At 43.1% G+C, this 25,296-nt stretch overlaps 1 long non-coding RNA gene across 1 annotated transcript in view; it reads right to left on the reverse strand.

The window, feature by feature from the left end:
• The window catches only part of LOC136636893 (uncharacterized), a 57,688-nt gene that overhangs the window by 16,211 nt on the left and 16,181 nt on the right, over positions 1 to 25,296 (reverse strand). Inside the window, exon 2 of the long non-coding RNA XR_010793565.1 lies at positions 25,145 to 25,280. This is a non-coding gene — a long non-coding RNA (uncharacterized lncRNA). The remainder of the gene's footprint in view (positions 1 to 25,144; positions 25,281 to 25,296) is intronic.

Consider the following 25,296-nt stretch of genomic DNA (forward strand, 5'->3'; position numbering starts at 1 on the left):
GTAAGGGTAAGTCTTGCCTCACGAACCTTATAGAAGTCTTTGAAAAGGTCAACAGGCGTGTGGATGTGGGAGAACCCGTAGACATTATACATCTGGACTTTCAGAAGGCGTTCGACACAGTCCCTCACCAAAGGCTACTGAAAAAACTCCACAGTCAGGGAATTAGAGGACAGGTCCTCTCATGGATTGAGAACTGGTTGAAGGCCAGGAAACAGAGAGTGGGTGTCAATAGGCAATTTTCACAATGGAGTGAAGTGAAAAGCGGTGTGCCCCAAGGATCTGTCCTGGGACCGGTGCTTTTCAACCTCTTCATAAATGACCTGGAAACAGGGTTGAGCAGTGAGGTTGCAAAGCTTGCAGACGACACCAAACCTTTCCGAGTGGTGAAGACCAGAAGTGATTGTGAGGAGCTCCAGAAGATCTCTCCAGACTGGCAGAGTGGGCAACAAAATGACAGATGCGCTTCAATGTCAGTAAGTGTAAAGTCATGCACATTGGGGCAAAAAATCAAAACTTTAGATATAGGCTGATGGGTTCTGAGCTGTCTGTGACAGATCAGGAGAGAGATCTTGGGGTGGTGGTGGACAGCTCGATGAAAGTGTCGACACAATGTGCAGTGGCAGTGAAGAAGGCCAATTCTATGCTTGGGATCATTAGGAAAGGTATTGAGAACAAAACGGCTAATATTATAATGTCGTTGTACAAATCTATGGTAAGGCCACACCTGGAGTATTGTGTCCAGTTCTGGTCGCCGCATCTCAAAAAAGACATAGTGGAAATGGAAAAGGTGCAAAAGAGAGCGACTAAGATGATTACCGGGCTGGGGCACCTTCCTTAAGGCTATGGCGTTTGGGCCTCTTCAATCTAGAAAAGAGGCGCCTCAGGGGGGACATGATTGAGACATACAAAATTATGCAGGGGATGGACAGAGTGGATAGGGTGATGCTCTTTACACTCTCACATAACACCAGAACCAGGGGACATCCACTAAAATTGAGTGTTGGAAGAGTCAGGACAGACAAAAGAAAATATTTCTTTACTCAGCGTGTGGTTGGTCTGTGGAACTCTTTGCCACAGGATATGGTGATGGCGACTGGCCTGGACACCTTTAAAAGGGGATTGGACAAGTTTCTGGAGGAAAAATCCATTACGGGGTACAAGCCATGATGTGTATGCGCAACCTCCTGATTTTAGAAATGGGTTATGTCAGAATGCCAGATGCAAGGGAGGGCACCATGATGCAGGTCTCTTGTTATCTGGTGTGCTCCTTGGGGCATTTGGTGGGCTGCTGTGAGATACAGGTAGCTGGACTAGATGGGCCTATGGCCTGATCCAGTGGGGCTGTTCTTATGTTCTTATTGCCTCTCAGCAATTAGGCTACAATCCCCAAAGGACATCTCTGCCTGTCACAGTCCTTGGGGAAATCCCAACAGATAGGTCAACTGATGATATCTAGAGGCATCCAGAAGAACATCCAATTAACATGGTTAAGAATTACCAGTTAAAATTCCTATACACCTTCTAGAAGATACTTTAAAGACTAGAGAGAAAATTATTCAAAAGAACTTTTAATTTTCGATAACCTTTCTTCTGCCTTTTGTGTTCTGTAATGTTTACTACTTTATTAATGAGGTACTAATCTGATATTTGTAACAGTTGGGGGGATTTCCCTGCTACTAGGGCTGGTGATTCACCCACTGCTCTGGTTGACCTCTGGAATGAGGAAATGGCCAGGGCAGTGGATGAAGTTGCTCCTATGCGACCTCGGTTGGGTCGTAGAGCCCCATCAGCTCCTTGGGTTACTGAGGAGCTTAGGGCAGTAAAATGGCGCAACAGGTGTCTAGAGTGGCACTGGGGGAAGGTTTGGGATGAATCTCATTAGAACAAGACAAAATTACAACATAATGGCTTTTCTTTGGCAGTGATGGTGACTAAGAAGGATTTATTCTCTGCCACTGTTGCCATGGCAGAATGTCGTCCAGCAGAGTTGTCCCATATTGTTTGGGCTTGTTGCATGTAACACCACAGGAGAATCAGGGAGGTTCTCCCCAGACTTGCTGTGATGCTTTCCCAAAGCATTTTGTGAATAAGATAGCTCAGATTCAACTCAACTTAGGCTTCATTTTGACAGAGGCACCAAATGTCCCTTGGGCAACTGACTGTCCAGTTATTTGGGATTCTTTTCAATTTATACAGCCTAAGGATGTGGACAGGATTCTCTGGTATGCAAGACCTGTTTCTTATCCTCTTGACCCTTGCCCTGTGTGGTTATTATGTTCTGCCCAGGAGGTTTGGTGGGCTGGGTGTAGAGATGTGAAGGCCTGGAAAAAAACCTGAAAAATCTGGGAAAAAACCTCAGTTTTTTTCCATTTTTTTTTTCCTGAACACTTTTTTGTTTTTTTCCAAAAAAATTGGAAAAATTGAAAAAAGAAAAAATTGATTATGGAATGTTTTATTTTAACATGATGAATAAAATATTTTAAGACAAGCTGTTCAAATATTTTCCAAATCATTTCTAAAAAATATGTATGGTATCAGATTATTCTAATTTCTGTGCACTGAGGACAATTAAGTCCGAGATTACAAACAGAACTCTCCAATGCAAGAACAAGATGCATTTCTTCCTTTAGGAGGTGCTGCCATTGTCACAAGAAAAGAAAAAGGTTTCAGTTTTATTTTTGCATGTGGGTGGGTATGTTTGGTTCCATTCTGTCCTCTGCACAAGGCCTCAACGCATTGGAAGAAAATACAGAGCAACAAAAAGGACTTGAAAGTATATACTTAATTTTAAAAGGTAAGAGTTTACATTTATCTAATTCCAGAAAACAGAAACATTTAGCTACATTAGTTAATCTTTATAAACGTTGTGTAAATAATGATTTAATTACTCCTAATCTGGTTCTTTACTTCTCCCACCCACAATCATAGATTAGTGTCTTCTTGCAAACTAGCCATTAAATTATTTTTCTTTCCTACTCCCCTCAGGAAAATGGTGAGACCAACATCTAGCATAGGGAGGCAATTTCACACTACAAGTTCTTCTGAGAAGAAAAATGTGATTTGCAAATATTGTCAGATGAAATACACATTTCCAAATGCTACCAGGATGACAAAACACATTTTGTATGTAACAAGTGTCCTGTAGATATTAAAAAATCCTTCATGGATCTTCATGGACCACAATCATGAAAATGCACTTAGTTTTTCTCAACGTTCTCATTCAAGAAGTCCTCTTTCTACTCCATCTGTAACATCAGCAGCAACACAAAGTGTTGTCCCATCAGCAGCATCTTTAAGTAAACAGATACTGAAAACAGCTGCATCCAAAAATTATTCAATAACTTCATTTGTAGACAAGATGACAACTGAAGATCAGGAAAAAATTGATCAAGTTCTTGCAAGAGCAATATATTCTTCTGGAACACCATTTTCAATCACTGAAAATACATACTGGCAGGAAGTTTTGAAATTACTAGGACCATCATACCATTTGCTCAGCAGACATCCAAAAGAGGCTTGGAGTCGGAATATGAACGTGTCATGAAATCTATACAAGGAAAAATTAATGAAGCACCGTGTCTTACACTACTTACAGATGGATGGACAAATGTGAGAGGAGAAGGAATTACAAATTTTGTTATAACAACACCTCAACCAGTTTTTTACAAAAGCATTGAAACAGGGGAGAACAGACATACTGCAGAGTATATCAGCTGTAAAATAGGTGAAGTCCTTCAGAAAATTGGGAGTGGTCAAGTATTTGCTTTGCTGACTGACAATGTCAGCAATATGAAAGCAGCATGGGAGATCATAATGGAGAAGTATCCACATATTACTGCAATAGGATGTGCATCTCATGGGCTCAACTTGCTTCTTAATGATATGATGAAACTGGACACCCTTCAAATGATCTACAGATGAGCAAAAGAAGTTCTAAAACATGTAAAAGGTACTCATATTGTAGCTGCAGTTTTCAAGAAGAAGCAAGTAGAAAAAAATGTAAAGAATAAAATAGTGACACTGAAACTCTGTAGTCAAACTCGGTGGGCTGGAGTGGTGATTTCCTTTGAAAGTTTACTAAAAAACAAAGAAGCTCTTCAAGAAACAGTAATAGTTGGAGATCCTAAAGTACCCAGGAGTGTAAGAAACAGTGTTCTGGATCAGGATGTCTTCTGGGTTCAGCTGCAAAATTCCCTGAAGATTCTAAAGCCAACTGCTGCAGCAATCACTGCATCTGAATCAGATAGATAAGGAATTTCTGACAAAAGTGCACTAACGACCAAGATAAAAACAACTGTTTTTGAAAATCTCAGTATATCGCCACTTACAACTATAGAAGAAAGTAAAGTGAAAGATTTTATTTTAAAAAGGGAAGAATTTTGTCGCCATCCAATTCACGCTGCTGCAAATCTGCTGGATCCAAGATTCTAAGGTGGAAATAGAAGTGATGATAGCAGTTACTGCATTTGACTGGATTACAAAACAAACATCACATTGAGGACCTGAGGTTGGGAAGGTAGTTTCAGATGTTGCAGAATACAGAACATCTTCAGAAATTTGGTCCAGGAATGCAATCTAGGATTCTGCCAAACAAATTCCTCCTGAAACATGGTGGCAAGGTCTTTGCACAACACAGCCTCTAACTCGTCTTGCTTCTCACCTTCTTCAGATTCCTCCATCTTCTGCAGCATGTGAAAGAACCTGGTCTATGTTTGGAAACACTCACACTACATCAAGAAATAAACTAACATGTGAAAGGGTAGAGAAGCTTGTTTCAATCTGGGCAAACCTTCAGTTTTTAGAAATCTATAATAACTGTGATAATGACAGACACAAAAGAGTAGCTGCAGAAGCAGAGACTGAAACTGATAATTACAGCTCAGAAAATGATTCTGATTGAATTTCATGCCCATTCATTGAAACTTAGTCCCACTCCCTTCTATACAATTCCCCCCTCTTCAATTCCTTTTATGAGAATGGGTTTTTTATGTAATACTGTGGAGAGGAAATATGACTAATTATTACTTCTGAATTTTTAAAAATTGTTTTGTAGAGGTTTTCTTGCCTGTTCCACATAAACTAGTAAACAGTTCACGAGATTGTTGCTCCATTTGTTACAATTACAAATAAATATTATAAAAAAAGTAAATTCTGTTTGTAATAATTGTTTGGATACACTATATTTTTAATATGCTAGTTGTGATAATTTTATGCCAAGTCAAATTGTCCATAGTCATATTTTATGTTCCTAAAATGACTTTCAATCTGGAAAAGAAAAAAGGTGCGAATGTAGCATTTTTTCAATTTTTCTGAAAATTTCCATTTTTTCCGGAAAAAAACGGGTTTTTTTCTGAGCTTCAAAATTTCTGGAAATTTTACATCTCTAGCTGGGTGGGGAGGATAGTAAATTCATCTCTTGAGAAGGGGGTGCTGCCAAAAGCCCTCCCTAGACCCAATGGCTTGGACAATTTCCAACCTGTGCCCAACCTCCCATTTTTGGGTAAGGTGATTGAGCAAGTGGTGGCATCTTGGTTCCAGGGAATTCTGGAATAAGCTGATTATCTGGACCCCTTCCAGTCTAGTTTCTGACCAGGCTATGGGATGGAGATGGCTTTAGTCACCTGATGACCCTGTGCTGGGGACTAGACATGGGGAGTGCATCCCTGTTCGTCCTGCAAGGCCTCTCAGGAGCCTTTGACACCATTTACCATAGTGTCCTTCTGGACTGGATGATTGGATTGGGGCTTGGAAGCACTGTCTTGCAGTGGTTCCGCTCCTTCCTGATAGATTAGACCCAGATGTTGAGACTGGGGGACACCTGCAGTTGTGGACCTGCCATAAGGTCCGATGGGGCAAAAGCCCTGGGCACGAACTGCTAGGACCCCACAGAACCCTCTCTAAGGCTCCCAATGGGGGCAGAAACTGTGCTTCCAGAAGCACAGTTTAAAGTGTCAGGGAACCTCAGAGAGGTTTCCCTGAAGTGGGTGGAGGTCGTATGAGGGTCCATGAGCCTCAGGTGAGGGAGGGGGCTTTTGTGGGGGGGGGCAGCGACCAATACCACTTCCACTTGCCAGTTACCGGTAACCTTAACAAATTATCTATGTTTGGGTAAACTAATGCAATCCAGAGAAACACAATTATCAAAATCTACAGGAAATTAGAAGTGCAGTAGTCTCATTACACACAGTTAGTAGGGGCCTCCAAGGCAGTTTTGTCCAACCAGCTGCTTGAAGCAGAAAAATCCTCTCAACAGCATCTTTTAAAGATACATGTCAAGCCTCTCTTTGAACACCTCCAGCAAGGAAGCAGGTGTGATGCTGGCACCTGTGCCAGGATGAAAAAGTGTGGGCGCCATGCTGCCCTCCCCCAGGCTGGTCTGGAAGCCTTCTCAGGCCTCTGGAAGGCCTAAAAATGTCATTTCTGGTTTTCGCTGAAAACCACAAGTGACTTTTTAGGCCCTCCGGAGGCCACAGAAGGCCCGCAAAAACATTAGAAAGACATGTAAAGGCCTGGGGAAGGGAGAATGGATGGTGGGGTTGCAGCAGTGCCTCCTGAGTGGCACGCTGGGACATTTGCTACCCTGATCTCTCCAAGTATGCCAGTATAAGAGAGAACCCACCTCTTCCCACAGTAACTGTTCCAATGATTGTCTTCCTGATAACCAACTGAAATTTTCCCTCCTGCAACTTAAGCACATGAGATCTAGTTTTACTCTCTGGGGAGCAGATAACAAATCCTTGCTCACTTCCATGTGACAGTCCTTCAATATTTGAAGAGCACTATCATGTCTACACACACCCCTTAGCTTTACCTTTTCCAAGCTATGCATACTGAGTTCTCTCAACCCTTCTTGTTACTTGGAAGCCATGGTTCTTCTATGTAATGCAACTTGAAATTGCATTTCCCTTTGTTGCCGCTACATCACACTGCTGCCTCACATTCAGCTTGTGATCCACTGCAACACCAAGAACGCTTTCACACATTGTACAGGTGTGCCCCTATATCTGCAGGGGTTCTGTTCTGGAACCCCCTGCAATTAAATGAAACGTGGATATGGGTGAACACCTCCCCCATACCCTCTGGAGCCGAGGGGAGCAGAGCTCTCCCACCTCTGGCGGGGTCTCTGATGTCCTCTGTCTCTACGGGATCAGACTGAGCCCGACAGTAAAAAAAAGTCACTTCCAGTGTCTCCGTGAAATCAGAAGTGATGTTTTAATACCTTATAAAGCATTGGGAGGCCCAGAGAAGCCCCCCAGGGCCAATTACCAGGTGTCACCCATTCTACACCTGTGCCTTTGATGTGTGTGTGTGTGTGTGTGTGTGTGTGTGTGTGTGTGTGTGTGTGTCAAAGTGCAGAACCTTGCGCCCCTGTTGAACTTCAGGTGCATACTATATTTCTCAGGTTCTCCAGAATGTATTATACTGAAACAGCACCTGTCTGCATAGCATTGCAGCCTAAGGTAAATGCAATGCATTATGAGCTCTTGATGCGCATGGTCCTACTATCTTCTGCTTTATGTTCATGGTCCGGGGCTGTGGATAGGATGAGGGAGTAGCCAGTGTTTTTCTGGCATTTGATACCTTTATCCATGTTAAGTGATTATCCATAAAAATATTGTGCCTGTATAGTGGTTAAATGTGGTCATAGGGGTTCATTAGTCCAAAACATAATCTGCATCTTTCTACCTGAATGCTGAATTAATGCAGAAAAAATACTTTAAGAATCAGTTGTTAGAATTGTAATATGCTGAAGTCTTGTGGGCCACTGCAATACCAATTATGAGAAAACATTTCTGGAGACTAAAATACCAATGTTGCTGTTTCAAGCAGTGAATTATAAGAGCCCTCTGAGAAGGTCCTATGTGCCAGTGTTAGTTGTGCCTACTGGATGTTAATTTGCAGTAACTAGCCCTATTCAGATACATGCAACTTTAGCCACCAGAGAGCTGTTTTAGCTAATCAGACAGACTATGAAAAGTGATCTACACTCAGGTTATGATCCTATTATCAGCTGAAGGACTCAGATTTTTTTTAACATATATAAGAAAGAGATAGCCAATGTAGGGCCAATGTACTGTGTGAGCCAATGTATAATGGTTTTCTTATTTACTGCTTTTCTAGCAATGCTTTACATTGTGATGCACTATCTGAATTCTTGTACTAAAATGAATGCCATTACACAGCAACAAATCAAAAGAGAAGTGAATATAACAATTGAATACAGCAATGAGTAAGTAGCCACAGAGTTTTATCCCACCAGCAGCATTTGGGATCTGTAGATGACACAAATATAATGAAATTGTCAGTAGAAAAGTTACTTAATGTGCTGTTTTCCCCTGGTTCTCTGTATTTATCTCCTCAGTTCATATAGGTTAAAATTCAACTCCTAAATCATTCTAATAGAGCAAAAATTAGCTGAGGATTATATATTACTGAAGCAATTGGGTTTCTTTTGCACTACATATATTTAATCTTCCAGAGGGCCTAAAGATGGATTTGTGTCTCCTACTACTAGGATGAAAGTAAGATTAAGGCCGTGCCTATTAATGATCACACGGAACATTTTTTTACAACACAAGCAGGAGGCTAACCCAGTGTAACAGCCAAATTCCAATATGGTCAGTTTTCATCCTATTGCAACAGCAATGCCTGGTGCTATTGCTATGGAACCATTTGATGCTCTTGGACATTAATGTACATTGTACATTAACGATAGGTAAATTCAATTCAGTGATAGGTAATTCAATGTATTAAATCTATTGTCAGGAAATAAAGATGGCACAAATTGAAGGAAATCTCTGCTGCATCAGCAGCAATCAGGATGTACATTTGGATGCAACGACCATTGTACTGACATAGTATAGTAAAGTAGCCTCCAAACCATGGCCCATGGGCCAGATCCAGTGTAAGGAAAAAACCATCCAGGCATAGCACTTTCCATTCCATACTGCAGCCTCCTATCTTTCCAGCTGATCTTCTCAGAAACTCTTGCTGGGCAGCTGCTTCCACCCAGAAATCAGGGCACAGAGATTGCTGGGTGACAGGCAGTGCAAGCTGTTGCCCAGCGCAAGTTTCTGAGACAACTGGCTGGAAAGATAGGAGGCTGTGGCACGGAACTGCACCTGGTTAGCTTTTTCCTTATGTAGCAGGCTACAGTTCGGAGTCTGTACGCTGCAGCAACATCACAAATAGGACTACAGGATTGAAGTATGTATCAGGATGGGCAAACATCGCTATACTGAGCAAAGGATAGCCAGGATATTGTGGTGCTGAGTAAATCTGTTGTGTGACACAGAAATGAGTAGGAGGGGGAACCACAGAAAATGGGGTATTGGTTAAATTCACCTGTCCCATTCTAGTACAGTTAGCTGCAGCCCCAATCCTCTATTATTTCTCTTTTCCCTGTCTTGCCACCGGCCATTTCTAGCCTGGTTCCAAATATCTGAGTTGCTGTGATGTAAATTTGTGATTGATTGAGGTCCAAACACAAACTCGTACATACGTCTATTCTTCCGCCCTACTGAAACTTAAAAGCATTTGGTACTTGAAATTTTTTTCTGCTTGTTAGTTTTTTGCTTATGGCTGTTTTTATTGCTGTTTTATTGCTTTTTGTTTTTCATATTTATTTTATTAATTGTTTTTATGGTTTATTGATCTTGTAAGCCTCCCTGGTTCCTTTTCATTAAGGAGAATGGCAGGATATAAATCTTTAAAAATACACAACCTTCATTTCCAAAGCACGTTAAAAAGCCATTATACTTCAGTCCAAATTTGCAGATACCTGCAACTAGAGATTGCAATATAATTTCTGATGAAACAGATTTTGGTCCTGATTCAGGGAATGCACTTTTCTTCCAGGATTTTAGAGACAGATCTCCTACCCTGGGTGCACAAAAACCTATTGATTGGGAAGAAAGAGATACTATATCCAATGTTCCAATAAGGCATATATAACCCTTACCCCTCAGGCTCTCCTTGGTTCCAAGCTTGTCTCTAACTGATAGTTGGCCTCCATAATATAATCCTCTTTCTTCATAACATCCAATGTTCCACCTTTGCTGGTTTAAAATCAGTTTCTTCCCTTTTTAAATGAGGACTTCCAAAGTCTGGTTTTCAAGACGTGTCCCTCAGCCAATTCCCTCATTTCTATCCCTTCAGAGATGAACCTTTCCAATATGTTTGGACTGGGGATTATAACTGGATGGACTGAACATAGACCTGTTCACAAACATTTTTTGGCTAATTATGCTCTCTCTGGGATCCTTTCAAAAATCCTAGCCTGATTTTTTTTTTTCTGTATTTCTTCCTGTCTCCATCTGGAAAGAATCATTCCTTGGTATTGGGTCAAATAATAATTCTTTTTTGTAGCATGCCATTTTAGACTGTAAAATTCATGTGTGACTCATTCACTGTCAGCTGAGTGTTTGAAACTTTTCCCTGCATTTTCTTTCATTTGATCTAATCCTCTTGACATGACTTCTCTCCCTGACCCGTCAGCTTTAAAAAAGGCCTGGGCAAATGATATGCAGTCAATTCACGCAACTCTTTATGACGAGTGACTCCTTTATGTACTCTTTATGATGAGTTACCATCGCCTCCTTTAATGTCAACTTCTTCCTGACTAGACTTCATTGAGAGATTAAACACTACAGAGTTCTTGTTTTGGTGAGAGCTATTTTTTCTGACAGTTGGACCCAGAGCTACCCTCTAGCACTGGATAGTCCACCAGGATAGGGTCTAGGCAAGTGTGGGGACAGAAAAACACATCCATTTTGTCTTCCTCCCAATCCTGAAACTATTTCCCTCTCACAAGGCCTCAACAAGGTTCCTTTTCCAGGTTGGCTAGAGCCCTGAATAGGAGCATTCCTCTTAGGGGCTGGAAACACACTGCAGTACTGTATTTTGTTGCCAGTCTCTCTTACATGTGTATCTGAACAATATCCACTAGGTGGCAAGCAGCACCACAGATGCGTGGTAGCATTCAGCAGTCACCAGCCCTCAGAATGATGTAAGGAGAAGGACTCACTGTCAGACACTGGTACATCTTATTGTACTCTGAGCCTCTTCCTGCACTTAAGATGTTTCAAGGCACATGCCGATCGACCCAACAAGTATGGATTCCATCAACAAATTATCCACAGCTGCAACATACATTTCACTGCTTTGGGGAGATGGCCTGTGTGCAGTGGGTTTGTTCTCTGCCTGTAAGATTTTGGGCGCTGATGAAGATTAAATGAATCTTTGCGAAGACAAATTTAGAGCGCAATCCTAACCCCTTAAGTCAGTACTTTCCAGCACTGGCATAGTGGTGCTAACCCCTGCTAACTGGTTAAGAGGCACTTTTCAAGTGGGTGCTCCTCTTTTATTTAGCAGGGGGAGAGTAACTGGCCCACCTCACCCCAGCAGTGTCTTTTCTAGTGGCTGTCTGCCGGTGTCGCATCTTTTTAGATTGTGAGCCCTTTTGGGACAGGGAGCCATTAGATATTTGATTTTCTCTGTAAACCGCTTTGTGAACTTTTTGTTGAAAAGCGGTATATAAATACTGTTGTTGTTGTTGTTGCCAATGGGACATATGCTGCATCCTGCAGTTGGGTGTCACTCATGGAGGCCTTCTTAAAAGAAGGGAATGTTTGTTCCCTTTCCTCAGAGCTGCATTGCCCTTATGTCAGTGCTGGAAAGCACTGACATAAGGGGTTAGGATTGTGCCCTTAGCTGAACAAACGGAAATCCGGAATTTCTTCAAGAGAGAGAACACTGAGAAGAACACAAAGTCCACAAAGTGATATGCTGCTGCATAAAAACAAAACAAAAAAAGGAATGCAGCCCCCATGCAACACATTGCCCTAGACTGCCACCTACAGTCACTTTAGATGCCCTCTAGACTGCCTTATACAGTAGCAGGTTTTGGCACCAAACACAGATTCACATCCATGTATTTACATCTAAAAAGGGTTTGTATAGGTATTCTGAGAAAAGTCAACCATTATAATTATTTCAAATTCTCTTTAGAATGTGTCTATTCATCTTAAAATGTTTATACCCCTCCTTTCACCTTCATAGTAAAAGGCTCAAGGCAGCTAACAACAATCTGATATAATAAAATTCAGTACAAAATCCAATAAAATGCAAAAACAGCAGCAGCAACAAAATAACAGCAGAAACCAAACCAAGAAATCATAAAAGTGAAAGGGCAAGAAGGAACAAAAAGGTCTTGAGCTCCTATCAGCCCCACATATATATACTGTACATCTAGAGACATTGTATATAAAAAATGTTATATATTCTGCCCACCACAGTGAAGATGAAATGATGAAAAAATCTGTCTGAAAAATCAACAGGCAACAGTAATACTGGTAGGAATCCCATTTTGCATACCGGTACAGAACTTGCATTTTTAAAACATCATCTTCTGGTGGTGATCTGGATCAGTGGCCTGCCATGCAGTAGTGCAGGAAGAAAGTGATATACACTCCCCATACACTTGATCTTCCCACATAGCCTTGGGTAACTTCCAACGAAACATAAGGGGTTGTTCCTGGAAGAGAAAAGACTCTAAAATGGAGGGTGCCCTTCCTAACCCTACCATCCATCTGGGAGGTGTCCACTTAAAAGTATCCACTTATGTGTGCAACTGGCTTCTGGACTGAGGGATATTTATTATTAACACCAGTGCTTTTTTTGTAAAAGAAAAGGTGCAGGAACTCACAACTTGTTAATCTTTTATTTATTTATTTATTTATTTTTAAACCACTTTTTACTGGAGAAATAAAATCTTTATGTGCTTCCCCCTAAAGATGAACTTACTTCTGAGTAGACATGCGTAGGATTGGGCTGTCAATCTCCACATCCCCTTCCCCCTAGCTACTTTTTCTACACATGGGGAAAAATACTGTACAGGTGCACTTGTAGCATGTAGTGTGGCACTACAAGGAGAGGAAGCAGTGAATGGATTCCGAAAAATGGCTTACATGAGTTCCATGTAGTAAAATTACTCTAAGCAACTGTGGGAGTAAGAACAAAAAAGGAATTCTTACATGAGAGGGGTTCTTAGGTTCTTAGGTGCACATAGAAACAGCTACATTTGCAAACAAGTGATTAAATATGGTTTAATTCAGGTATCAGAATACTCTGTGTCTTTGGGAAGGCGCTTGGCATGCAATTGTATGTTCCCTGCTGCCCTGAGCAGCTATTGTGCATTGCTGGAGAGGAGCTGCAAACGCTGGCTGGCGGAGGGCATGCGTGTGGGGGAAAGATGAGGAGGATCTCTGGCAAGGCTGGACAGCACATTGTACACACGTAGAATCCCTTTTCACCTGTCCTTAGCATGTGAAATTGGGTGCAGATATATATCTCTGCCAGGATTAAGAGCCCAATCCTTGGTATGTCTACTCTGAAGTAAGTCTCATTCTAGTCAATGGAGCTTACTCCCTGGAAAGTGCCTAGGATTGCAGCCTAAGATCCCAATCCTATGCATTTCTACTCAGAAGTCAACTTTAGTGAATGGGGCTTACTGCGGATAGGATGGCAGCCTCAGGGCCCAATCCTGTGCCTGTCTCCTCAGAAGTCAGTCCCATTAGAGTCAATGGGGCTTCCTCCCAGGAAAGTGTGGAGAGGACTGCAGCCTCAGAGCCAAAGCCTATGGCTGTCTCCTCAGAAGTCAGTCCCAGTAGGGCTTCCTCCCAGGAAACTGTGGAGAGGACTGCAGCCTCAGAGCTCTTCCTCTGCCTGTCTACTCAGGCTGCAAGGCTATGACACTTTCCCAGGAGTAAGCCCCATTGAACACAATGGAACTTACTTCTGAGTAGACATGCATAGGCTTGGGCTCTCAGGCTGCAAGGCTATGCACCCTTTCCCAGGAGCAAGCCCCATTGAGCACAATGAGACTTACTTCTGAGTAGACACACCTAGGCTTGTGCTGCAGATTGACACAGGAGCTGCACCAGCCAGCTTCCTTCCCCTCGTCCTCCGCCAAGCCAGTACCTGGGCCTTCCATGGGTGCCACAGCCCGTCGCCCTGGCTGGCTGTCCATCCTCCTTCTCGGCATCGGCGCGTGTTCCCCGTGCCCTCCACCGGCTTGGAAGCTGAGCAGGGAAGCGGAGCGCAGGGGGAGGGGAGGCAGGCTGGGCTCAGGCGAGAGCTTGGGGATGGAGCAGGAGGGGGTCATTGTGCGGCCAGGCAGGGGCCAGGCACCTGCCCATCCTGCACCCCCCAGCACCTACCCAGCTAATGCCTCTGTTTTGCTCCCCCACCCCGGAATGCCTCCAAAGGGGAGGGGCCCCTGCAAAAAGGTGCTGTAACTCCGTCCCCCCGCGTTCCATTAGAAAAAAAGCCCTGATTAACACTATCCCTCAGTCCAGAAACCAGTTGCTATAGCAATAACATGGGAAGCTAACAAACTGGCCAACCTCAGCTTTTTTTAGCACTCGCACTTGCCTGGGGTAACCCTGATTAATCTATCTGGGGATGATGGGTCGTAGCTCTGCTCTGGATGTTTAATAAGAAAGACCAAAAAAGGGGGGGAAATGGGGAAAGATCAAATGGACAAAAACCAGCACTTGAATTTAGAGGCAAAATGAAAACAAAAAACTAATGCAACAACCTGGACATAGCCTTACCTAGACAGCCCTTACACATGCTACCTGAGCTATGGACATCCAAGTTATGAACAGCTGCATCATTGCTTTCACATAGAAACAGCACATCCTTAGTTGATGCTTCCACATAGTCAGAATAGCTTTGGGCTGTCAAAAACCAGCTGTTCCTATAGATCAGGGGTCTCCAAACCCTGGCCCAGAGACCAAATGCGGCCTGCGGTCAGTCTCTACCCGGCCTGCAGCCAGCCTCTGATCTGAGAGCCTCTGGCAAGTTGACCAAACACAACCAGAGTTGTGCTTGTGGGGTGGGGGAATGGCGGTCCATTTAAGTGTGTGCTTTATTTTTTGGGCTCTGTTGGTGCTTGGAGAAATCCTGGGAATTTGAACACAATCATTCATTTACTCATTCATCTAAGTTCCATCTCTAATGTATTCATTTAAATTTTTTTTTCCGGCTCTCGACACTGCCAGATACTTGATGCGGCCCTTCAGTTGAAAAGTTTAGAGAACCCTGCTATAGATCTTATAAATCTATACTGGTTTCAAATTACAAACAAACCTCTGGAAACCATCTGTACATAGGAGACTTGGAGCCCAATCCTGAGAGCCTGGGGCGCGCAGCTGCAGTGGCACTGAAAATGGCTGCCGCCACATCCTGTATGCCTCGGGCAGCTGCAGACAGCACCTCAGGAGAAGGGGACTTTCGTCCCCTTCCCCCGGGTAAGGGAAGTAGCCCCACAAGGGGGCTACTCAATTCACTGCTGACCAAAAGGTCAGTGGTGAGGTAAAAGTGTTTGTGTTGGGTGATGAGGCCCACACGAACGCTCCCACCTCCCTTCCCCCGGCACGCCACCTTCCCACCCTTTCCCCGCCCTCTACCCACCTCCCCTCTCCCTGGAACGCCTCCTCCCCAACTCCCCCCACACCTCCGCTTACCTTACTGCATCTCAGCTATCCAGGAGGTGCTGGACTACCACCGGTGCTCACCTGGCAGTAAGCCTCGCAAAAGTGCCTTATGGCACATTTGCGACAGTGAGCTCCTGCAGTGAACCGGCATGCCAAGCCCAGGATTGGGCTCTTATGCTACACTCCTTATAACACTTTCCTGGCAGTAAGCTCCATTTAGTACAATGGGACTTCTGAGTAGTCATGCCTAGGATTGAGCTGTAAGTGTACTTGGTTGCAGTATCCTTGTTCACCTCCAGGGGAAGCCAGACAGGTGGTCAGCAGTTGCATAGCTGAAGGGGGTCACAGGGATGCTGTGATCCCGGGCAGCACTCACAGGTTCACCTGCCCCCGCCCCTTGCTGCCATTCTTGGCGTGGACGCTCAGAGTGAGGCTAGCTGCTTCTTCTGAAGTGGGCAGCTTCACCCTGAGTGTTTTAGAAGTAATTACAGTCACTTCTGGAGCGAAAGGTCAGGGGTAGTAGGATGACCAGTATGCTGGTCAGCTACGCCGCTGGTAGTCAGTAACATAAGAGTGGTAAAACAGAATGTGTACTCACTCAAACTAGCTATCTCCTTACAAAGGATTTGGGGTTAGGTGTAAGTGAATGTGTCAAGATTTGACCCTTCTGATTAGTTCATCCAAAGGTAGGAAATCCAGCATCATGATCCTCCCCTTGGCCAAGGTCAAGTGAATGGTCTTCTTGACCAATAACCAGGTGTTAGCACAACCCAGTAGAGTGCTAGTGTTTTCTTCCTGCCTCTTTGTTCAGCTAGGTCAGGGATGACCAACCTTTCAACTGTAGGGCTCCTGAACCTTTAACAATTGTGAGATCTGTGAGATGACAAGCTGCACCTGCTGAAATTCCCTCTTCTGCACAATTGTTAAAGGTCCAGGGGTCCTAAAGTTGAAAGGTTGGTCACCCCTGGTACAGGTGCCAATCAACATCCAAGTTAAGCTTTCCTGTGGGGATGCAGATTGTAGGAGTCAAAATGGCAAAGCTGTACAAGCTGATATCCAAGTCAGTGTCATGTTACACACAGAGAGAAGGGCCTCTTAAAATGGATTCCCATTCAACCCCCCCAACACATTTCCATCTACCAAATTTTAATGGCAGGCATAACATAACATAACATACATGTTATGAATTGCAGCTTCATCTGCTTCATGTAAAAAGCAAAATATTTGCAAAATGGAACAGCAACTTTTATGCATGGATTGATGATGAAATTGAAATTGCTCCCTTTTTAATCTCAGCCTTTGGTTCCAAGCCATAGACATCCCTGACTTTTTTTAGATGTAATAGAATTCAAAATAGGAGCTGAATTAAAATAATTGAATAGGAAGATAGTATTGTTTAGCTGCTTCATTCTCCCCTTTCCTTTTATTCTCTCTCTGGGGGAAGCTATTATTCTTCCTGATGCTCAGTCCAGTTGTTCCTCCTCCCAATCATGTAAATCCTGGTATCCGTCTCACAGCAGACTATGTCAAATCAGCTGGAAGTTTCTTATGAGAGCAACAGGCAGCCATGAAAGAAGAAAATCCCAAACAATCTCTTCCAATCTGTTGCATTTTTTAAACTCCTTAAAAATAAGAAGGGTTCTATTGACGGAAAACTCTTTGATTGTTGGCTTTTTAGAAAATATCCCTCTTGCCATCTCTTTTTTTGAAGTCTTTCCATTTCACATCTGTCAGTGGAAGACATTTTGTATATCTTGTGCTTTTTGTATTTTTCATACAAGTTACTCAAACGACCTATTAACAGGTCTGATCCAAGACTACAGCCATGGAAGCTTTTTGCTCAGTCCTGTGAGCCACTGTGCTTACAAATAATTGTTTGGAAAAGGCTGCAGCAATGGTTTTCTAACCTATTGCCACAAATGGTCATACTAGTCTATGGCATTGCAACAGCAAGATGAGCTTGTCCAGGAAGTCTTCTCTCTAACCTTTACTGTCCAACCTAGAATCTTCTTGGTAGCTATGTATAGCATCAAATGTCATTAGTCTGTGAACTCTATGGGTCACTTAAGCACTAAAACCAATGATGTAATGACTTGTAATGTCTGTAGATACATTCCCAGATTACATGAATGAATTCTGTGAAACTTTGCCAAAACGAAATGGAGCAGTGTGTTGGCTGGGGCCAAAGAAGTCTCACCTCCAGGAAACTCTCATGAATCCAGCTTTATTTCAACACAAGCAGCAATATGTACCTCATACTGCGGGCCATCCCCTCTCTTTCAATGAGATGGCGTTACTCATTGGTTTGAGAAACAGAGTCTCCTCTTGGTGTCTTCTAGTTAATATTTAGTTATAGAAGCCATGTGGAGCAATACCATTGTGCTCAGAGTTTCTCTGGTCTGCCACAGATGTCAGCCAATGAAGAGCGGCAGGGATAGGGAAATACGCTGCCCACATTCTGCTGCACCCCACCCCCATCAGCATACACAAGCTGTTGTATGTGTATTCTGTCGCTATCTCACTATTTTCATTGGACTTGTCATCCTCCTGCAGCCATGCCACCACTTTTTGTAAAGTAGAGCAAGCAGGAGAATCCCTTGTGGCTGGGTCAGGCTTGGACTTGATCATGGCATATGGGGAGGAGGAATTTTGCTCTTTGTCCTTGAGCTGTTTTTCCAAAATTCCCATCCAAAGTGGCTATGTCTTGTAAAATCTGCTGCAGAGGCAATTTGAAACAGAAGAAAAGGGAGAGGGAAAAGGTATGTCTTTAACTAAACTTTATTGGGGAAGAGACCTTCAGTCCTTTAGAGTTTTTCTCTCTTCCCATTTTTACATGCAGATAGGTGTGGAGAGTTTGCCTCCAAGCTCTGTAGAATAGGTGTTTCTTAACTGATTAAGCAAGACATCTGAGCATATGAGGTTTGCCTGTACTGGATGCTTCCTTGTCTCTCTGAAGGAGTGAAGGCCAAGTTAACCTCTGCTCCACAGAGGTTAAACTTAAACTTAAAAAACTCCACAGTCAGGGAATTAGAGGACAGGTCCTCTCGTGGATTGAGAACTGGTTGGAGGCCAGGAAGCAGAGAGTGCGTGTCAATGGGCAATTTTCACAATGGAGAGAGGTGAAAAGCGGTGTGCCCCAAGGATCTGTCCTGGGACCGGTGCTTTTCAACCTCTTCATAAATGACCTGGAGACAGGGTTGAGCAGTGAAGTGGCTAAGTTTGCAGACGACACCAAACTTTTCCGAGTGGTAAAGACCAGAAGTGATTGTGAGGAGCTCCAGAAGGATCTCTCCAGACTGGCAGAATGGGCAGCAAAATGGCAGATGCGCTTCAATGTCAGTAAGTGTAAAGTCATGCACATTGGGGCAAAAAATCAAAACTTTAGATATAGGCTGATGGGTTCTGAGCTGTCTGTGACAGATCAGGAGAGAGATCTTGGGGTGGTGGTGGACAGGTCGATGAAAGTGTCGACCCAATGTGCGGCGGCAGTGAAGAAGGCCAATTCTATGCTTGGGATCATTAGGAAGGGTATTGAGAACAAAATGGCTAGTATTATAATGCCGTTGTACAAATCGATGGTAAGGCCACACCTGGAGTATTGTGTCCAGTTCTGGTCGCCGCATCTCAAAAAAGACATAGTGGAAATGGAAAAGGTGCAAAAGAGAGCGACTAAGATGATTACGGGGCTGGGGCACCTTCCTTATGAGGAAAGGCTACGGCGTTTGGGCCTCTTCAGCCTAGAAAAGAGACGCTTGAGGGGGGACATGATTGAGACATACAAAATTATGCAGGGGATGGACAGAGTGGATAGGGAGATGCTCTTTACACTCTCACATAATACCAGAACCAGGGGACATCCACTAAAATTGAGTGTTGGGCGGGTTAGAACAGACAAAAGAAAATATTTCTTTACTCAGCGCGTGGTCAGTCTGTGGAACTCCTTGCCACAGGATGTGGTGCTGGCGTCTAGCCTAGACGCCTTTAAAAGGGGATTGGACGAGTTTCTGGAGGAAAAATCCATTATGGGGTACAAGCCATGATGAGTATGCGCAACCTCCTGATTTTAGGAATGGGTTAAGTCAGAATGCCAGATGTAGGGGAGGGCACCAGGATGAGGTCTCTTGTTATCTGGTGTGCTCCCTGGGGCATTTGGTGGGCCGCTGTGAGATACAGGAAGCTGGACTAGATGGGCCTATGGCCTGATCCAGTGGGGCTGTTCTTATGTTCTTATGTTCTTATGCTCCCTAAAGGCACTAGGAGAACAATTCTATGCATGTCTACACAGAAATACATACTAATATAATAGTTGGGGCTTACACCCAAGAAAATGTGTACAGGATTGCAGCCTAAGAATCAATGTGGTAAAGAGTAAGCTTCCTTATTACTAGTGAGGCCTTTAAAGATGGGCAGCCCAATCCTATCTTGTGCTGGAACAGGCACGGCAGCTGGCCTGCACCATATCCAGTGCAGGGTAGGAGGTGGATCCTGCACAATTTGGAGTGAAGGGATTTATTTTCCCTTACTCCATGCTGCGCAGCAGCCATCTCAATGGGGCTACTCAGATTTCCACCAGCGAATTTGCTGGTGCAGATCCAGGCACCCTGGTGTAACGATGGGCTGCTCAGGAGGGGCAGAACATTTCACTCTCTTTGTCTTCTCTTGTCCTGCAAAAATATCTATTCCTCCTAGGAGCATCACAACCAATGGTCAACAATCCTTTGACACACTTGTTTGGGGCATTGGTGTTCCTGGTCCTTGTGCTGCCCTTGGGCCAGGCATGCAAGTGCTGCCCCTGACCTGTCATCAGAATGGCACCTGCTTTCTTTGCTTATTTTTCCAAGTGAAAACATTCCACATTGCTTTGAAAAAGGGGGAAAGAAGCAGGTGCATCTCAGAGCAGTGGGTGGTGGTGGTGCCCCTGCAGTCTTAGCCCTCCAGGGACACTTGTCCTCATTGACCCTCCCCAGGTATGCCAGTGGTTTGGAATACACATCTAGGCCCATTCCTCCACGTTCCTGAGCAGGTATGCTAATATTTTCCATTTGCAACAAGTTTATGGTGCTAGAGGAGACAATACATTTGAAGAGATGATCGCTTGCCTGCCTTCTATAGTGGTACAGGCCATTCATTCTCTAACTCCATTCTGCTGCATGTATAGACCAGGCTTTAATTACATCTTCAAGTAATGGGAGGACCCACAATCAACCCAGTGGGCCTATGCTGCTTCCAAGAACAATCTAATACAGGAAGCCCATATTCAACAGCTGTTGATTAATGCAGGATTAAATATACCACGAAAGGCCTCTAGACTCACAGCAATAGTATCTACAACACAAAGCTCCTGTTTGTGATTTCTCCAGGCAGAAAAATATATATCTTTTTTTCCCATAGAACAAAGGTCTTCCCACTGTAAGCTTTCCTTCACATTTCAGTACTTAACTGGTCTCTTGATATTTGTTACAATATTGTCACCTAGCAGTGAAACACTACCAACGATTTGTTGTTAAAAACAGAAATTCTAAAATCCCATGGGATCAGTTGGGTCAGAAATTATGCACTGTGCTTCATTACTGGAATTACATGTAGTCTAAACATTGTGTTTCGCCTCTTGATATATAATCACATCATGTTAAGATTTGATTCCAGAAGACTTCGCTAATTAGTTTTCATCATCTTCAGCTCATGTTTACATTTCCTAGTTGCTGCTGCAAGTCTCTTGCCAGTATTTTTCAGCAGAGTTGTCAAAAGAAGTTAACCCTGTCTTTGCTAGACATCTCGGAATTCTGTGCTGTGGTTTCAGATATGTGTTCTACTGTCTGGCTAGACTTATGCCGCACAATGCTTTAGATACTTGTGTTGTTATGGCAGACATGTCAATATAGCATGTTTATGTATTAATGATAGAAAAGTGCCCTAACAACTTCCCCTTAGACACTGTTCCCCCCTCCCCCCCAGACTTCTATGTAGTGTCAGTACTTCCATGCACTCTGGAGACCAGAGAGACTGCAATCCTATGTACTCAGTGGTTCCCAAATTGTGCACTGTAGTGCCCAGGGCGCTATGGCAAACTAACAGGGGTGAAAGAATGTCCCCGGCAATTTCCTGTCCTCTTCTTTCCAGCTTCCCAGGTGCCACTTTCTTGAATCACATGAAATCTCATGTGATCTCTCACAATTCAAGATGTCAGCACCCAGGCAACCCTGTTTCAGTTTCAGTACATTTATTGGCATACAGTTACAATACATACACACTTACATATACAAAACAAACAAACAAACAAACAAAAACTTAAAAGAGCTGACTAGAGAACCATAACATACCAAACTAAAATTGACAGTTATAAACCAGGGACTTCAAGAAGTAGGGACACGCTTCAAGTTGGACGCCACTATTTGTGAAATAAATGTAGCTATCTGGAAAATGATGTTAGGGTCAGTGGAGGCTAACAGAAATTGCAATATAACAGAGACCTCAAAAGAGGAGTTAAGATAAGATTGAAGAACTAATAATAATAATAATAATAAACTTTATTTATATCCCGCCCTTCTCCCTAAAGGGACCCAGGGCGGCTAATAACATATAAAAAACACATTTAAAAACATAAATTAAAACAAATAGCAGATAAAAACATTAAAAACACATTAACAGCGACCTTAAAAAACAGTAGTCAGATTAAAAGACAGAATAAAAAGAGTACAAAAGAGCAAGTTACAGAGGAATCAGACCTGTAAAAACTACAAAATGTGTAAAAAATGTTAAAAAGGCCAAAGAATCAGAAGGCTTGTGTAAACAGCAGTGTCTTCAGGCCTCGCCGGAAACTCTCAAGAGAGGGAGCCATTCTCAAGTCAAGGGGAAGGGAGTTCCATAATGTTGGTGCCACTACAGAGAAGGCCCTATTTCTTGCAGCCGCCCCCCGGACCTCCTTGGGTGGTGGCACTTGTAAAAAGGCCTTCTCTGATGACCTGAGAGGGCGAGCCGGATTGTACGGGAGTAGGCGGTCTCTAAGATATCCTGGCCCAGAGCAGTATAGGGCTTTAAAGGTCAAAACCAGCACCTTGAAACTAAGCATTTCCTCCTAGCCACACTATGAAGCGGGCAATGAAAAAGGAGGTGGGCAACCCTGTTGTCAGCCGCAACAGGGTGCCTTGACCACAGAGGTGACCATAGTACTTTCTTTAACTGTGGTATACACACTAGCCTGGGAGTAACTCCCATTGAATTTAATGAGGCTATCTTTTGAGCAGATGTGCATAGTATTGTGTTGTTACTTACTTGTATGTGTTCTGGAGTCTGTAAACTGTTTCAGCAGTGCTAGTTCTAAATATTCCTGATTATTATGATACCTGTCTTTTCTGCCTGCTGCCAACTGGATGCTGCACCCTCCTGATGCTTTAGTTAGTGCATAGGAAATACAAGCAGCAATCAAGGAATTCTTGAGCGAGCCACTGCATAGTATACGGTTTGCCACTCGCCCTCTCTCTCTCTCAAATTCCAAACTAGTTTTTGCTCGCTCTCTCTCTCTCTCTCTCTGCTTGACTTCTCTTTTCATCAAACTCTTTTGTCCAGATCTTCTTTCCCTGTAGTTTTCCTTTCTTCTAATGTGCTGCTAGTGTTTCTCTTTCCTTCCCCCCTCTTGCCACTATTATCAGTACTTAACACAATTATGTATTTAGAATTAAATGCACTTGACACAAATATTAACTTGATGCGAGCTTTCAGTGCATGATACAAAATTACAATTTACATCATTATCATTTAAAATATTATTAGCACAGAAGTAATAATATTTTAAAATCCACTATCAAAGCAGCGTACTTAAATTGAAATGTCAACACAGCCTGAACAAAGTTCTGTATTAATATCCATGGATAAAGGATTTGCAGCTTTAATCTACATGTCTAGTTAGGAAGGAAGTTGTTTTACTTTCCATTTAAAGTGCCTCCCCCCACACACCTACAGTCAAGAAGCAAAAGTCATTCACAAAGCAAGTCATCCCAGGATAATAGGTTGGAAAAATAAACAACAAAAACTACAGCGGTATCTGTGCCATGGCATACACTGCAATATGTTCATGCTCACACTGTTGCTGCCCACACTACAGTGTACCCTAACAAATGTACCCTAGCTCCAGGGGTGGTGTCAGAAGTTGGCCAGGTTGGACATCGGCCAAGGGCCTACGCCTGTCCGAGTGCCCACCTTGCTTGGCCAACAGCTGAACTCTCACCACTGGTGACACTGGTGAAAGTGGTAATACCAGATGCATCATCAGGGAGGGTGGGAGGGCCATGGGGGCCCAGTGCCTCCAACACTCTAGTGCCAGCAATGTGTAGCTCCGAGTGTTGTTGGCAGATCCTCACTGCAGCCTGTGTTATGACATGAGTCATGCCACAGCATAGGCAAGATCTATAACCACCAAGCTGGCAGGATGCAATACCACTTATGGCATTTGATAGTTTTTCCCCTGCAGTTTCCAACTTGCTCACCAAATACTTTTTCACGAGTAATTGTCCAAATACATTAATTAGCATCTAGTTGACCAATACAATAATAATAAGTGCATGTAAAGTGGAAAATGTTATGAAAGGCAAGAGTTACAAGTGAGTTTGATATATTAGTTTTGGAAAGCATCAGATAGACCTTCACCGCCTACTCCCCTAACAGATATTCAAATAAATATAGAGACAGAATAAATTATTTTTGCAATAGAGCAGGCAAGAATTTTGATGCACTTTAGCTGCTGTGTTGACTACTACAAGCTAAGGCAAGGAATTACTACATCTGTATTAGTTAATTAAGAGCCCAATCCTATGCATATCTGCTCAGAAGTAAGTCCAGCTATAGTCAATGGGGCTTACTCCCAGATAAGTGTGGATAGGATTGCAACCTAAGAATCACAACTACACACACACACACACACACACACACACACACACACTAGAATTAGGCTGTCGGTATTACAGGATCAAAACTACTACCTCAAGACACAAATATTGCCTGTTTTCAAATATTATTTGTTAAGATGTAGTTAACGTAGCAGAAATTACTGATCTCATATAAAACATCCTGGATGTATTCCATATGCGTGTTATTTACAGTATATTTTCATTGTTGGTTAAATTGCTTGTCAGTTTTCTGACATAGTAATTAGATTATGACAGATCAGCTTCCTTTGACGAGAAGCAAATGTTCAGACTGTGATTGCTCATTTAGACAAATTAGTTTGGATTGAAAGTGAAATATTGGCAATGGCTTCCATTGAAAACATGCAACAAAGTCTGCAATCTTCAGTATACTTACTTTGAAGTAAATCCCATTGAAATAAGGAGGCTTACTTCCAGATAAACAGTTGATGGATCAGGCTGAATAAGCTCAGACGAAACGTTAAAGATGGATTCATTCCTTCCTATATGCCACATTCGTAATGTGAGGTATGATTCATCTAAAATTAAACACATTCATGTCCCATTGATTTCAATAGAGAAAAATGGAACTTGGTTAACTTTCTGCCATCAAATCAATGGGCTTCAAAGTGCTTGATTGTGGTTCAATCATGCCTGATCATAGTGTGAGAGAGAATGCCTCCCTACACATTGCCTTCTGGTTGAAAAATATGTTTACTAAGCTATGCAAGCATGCACACACACCTGCAGGATGGCAGCCTAGTATAGGGCTTTACCGGAGTGCTGGGGTTGATGGCTGTAATGTCCTTTGGTCACGGTCTAGTGATGGTGGATGGTCTGCTCAAGGGTTATCCATTCTTGCCCTGTGGTTGATATGGCCCTGGATTTGGACAGAG

Source organism: Tiliqua scincoides, chromosome 1 (assembly GCF_035046505.1).
Source record: "Tiliqua scincoides isolate rTilSci1 chromosome 1, rTilSci1.hap2, whole genome shotgun sequence".
NCBI classification, from domain to species: domain Eukaryota; kingdom Metazoa; phylum Chordata; class Lepidosauria; order Squamata; family Scincidae; genus Tiliqua; species Tiliqua scincoides.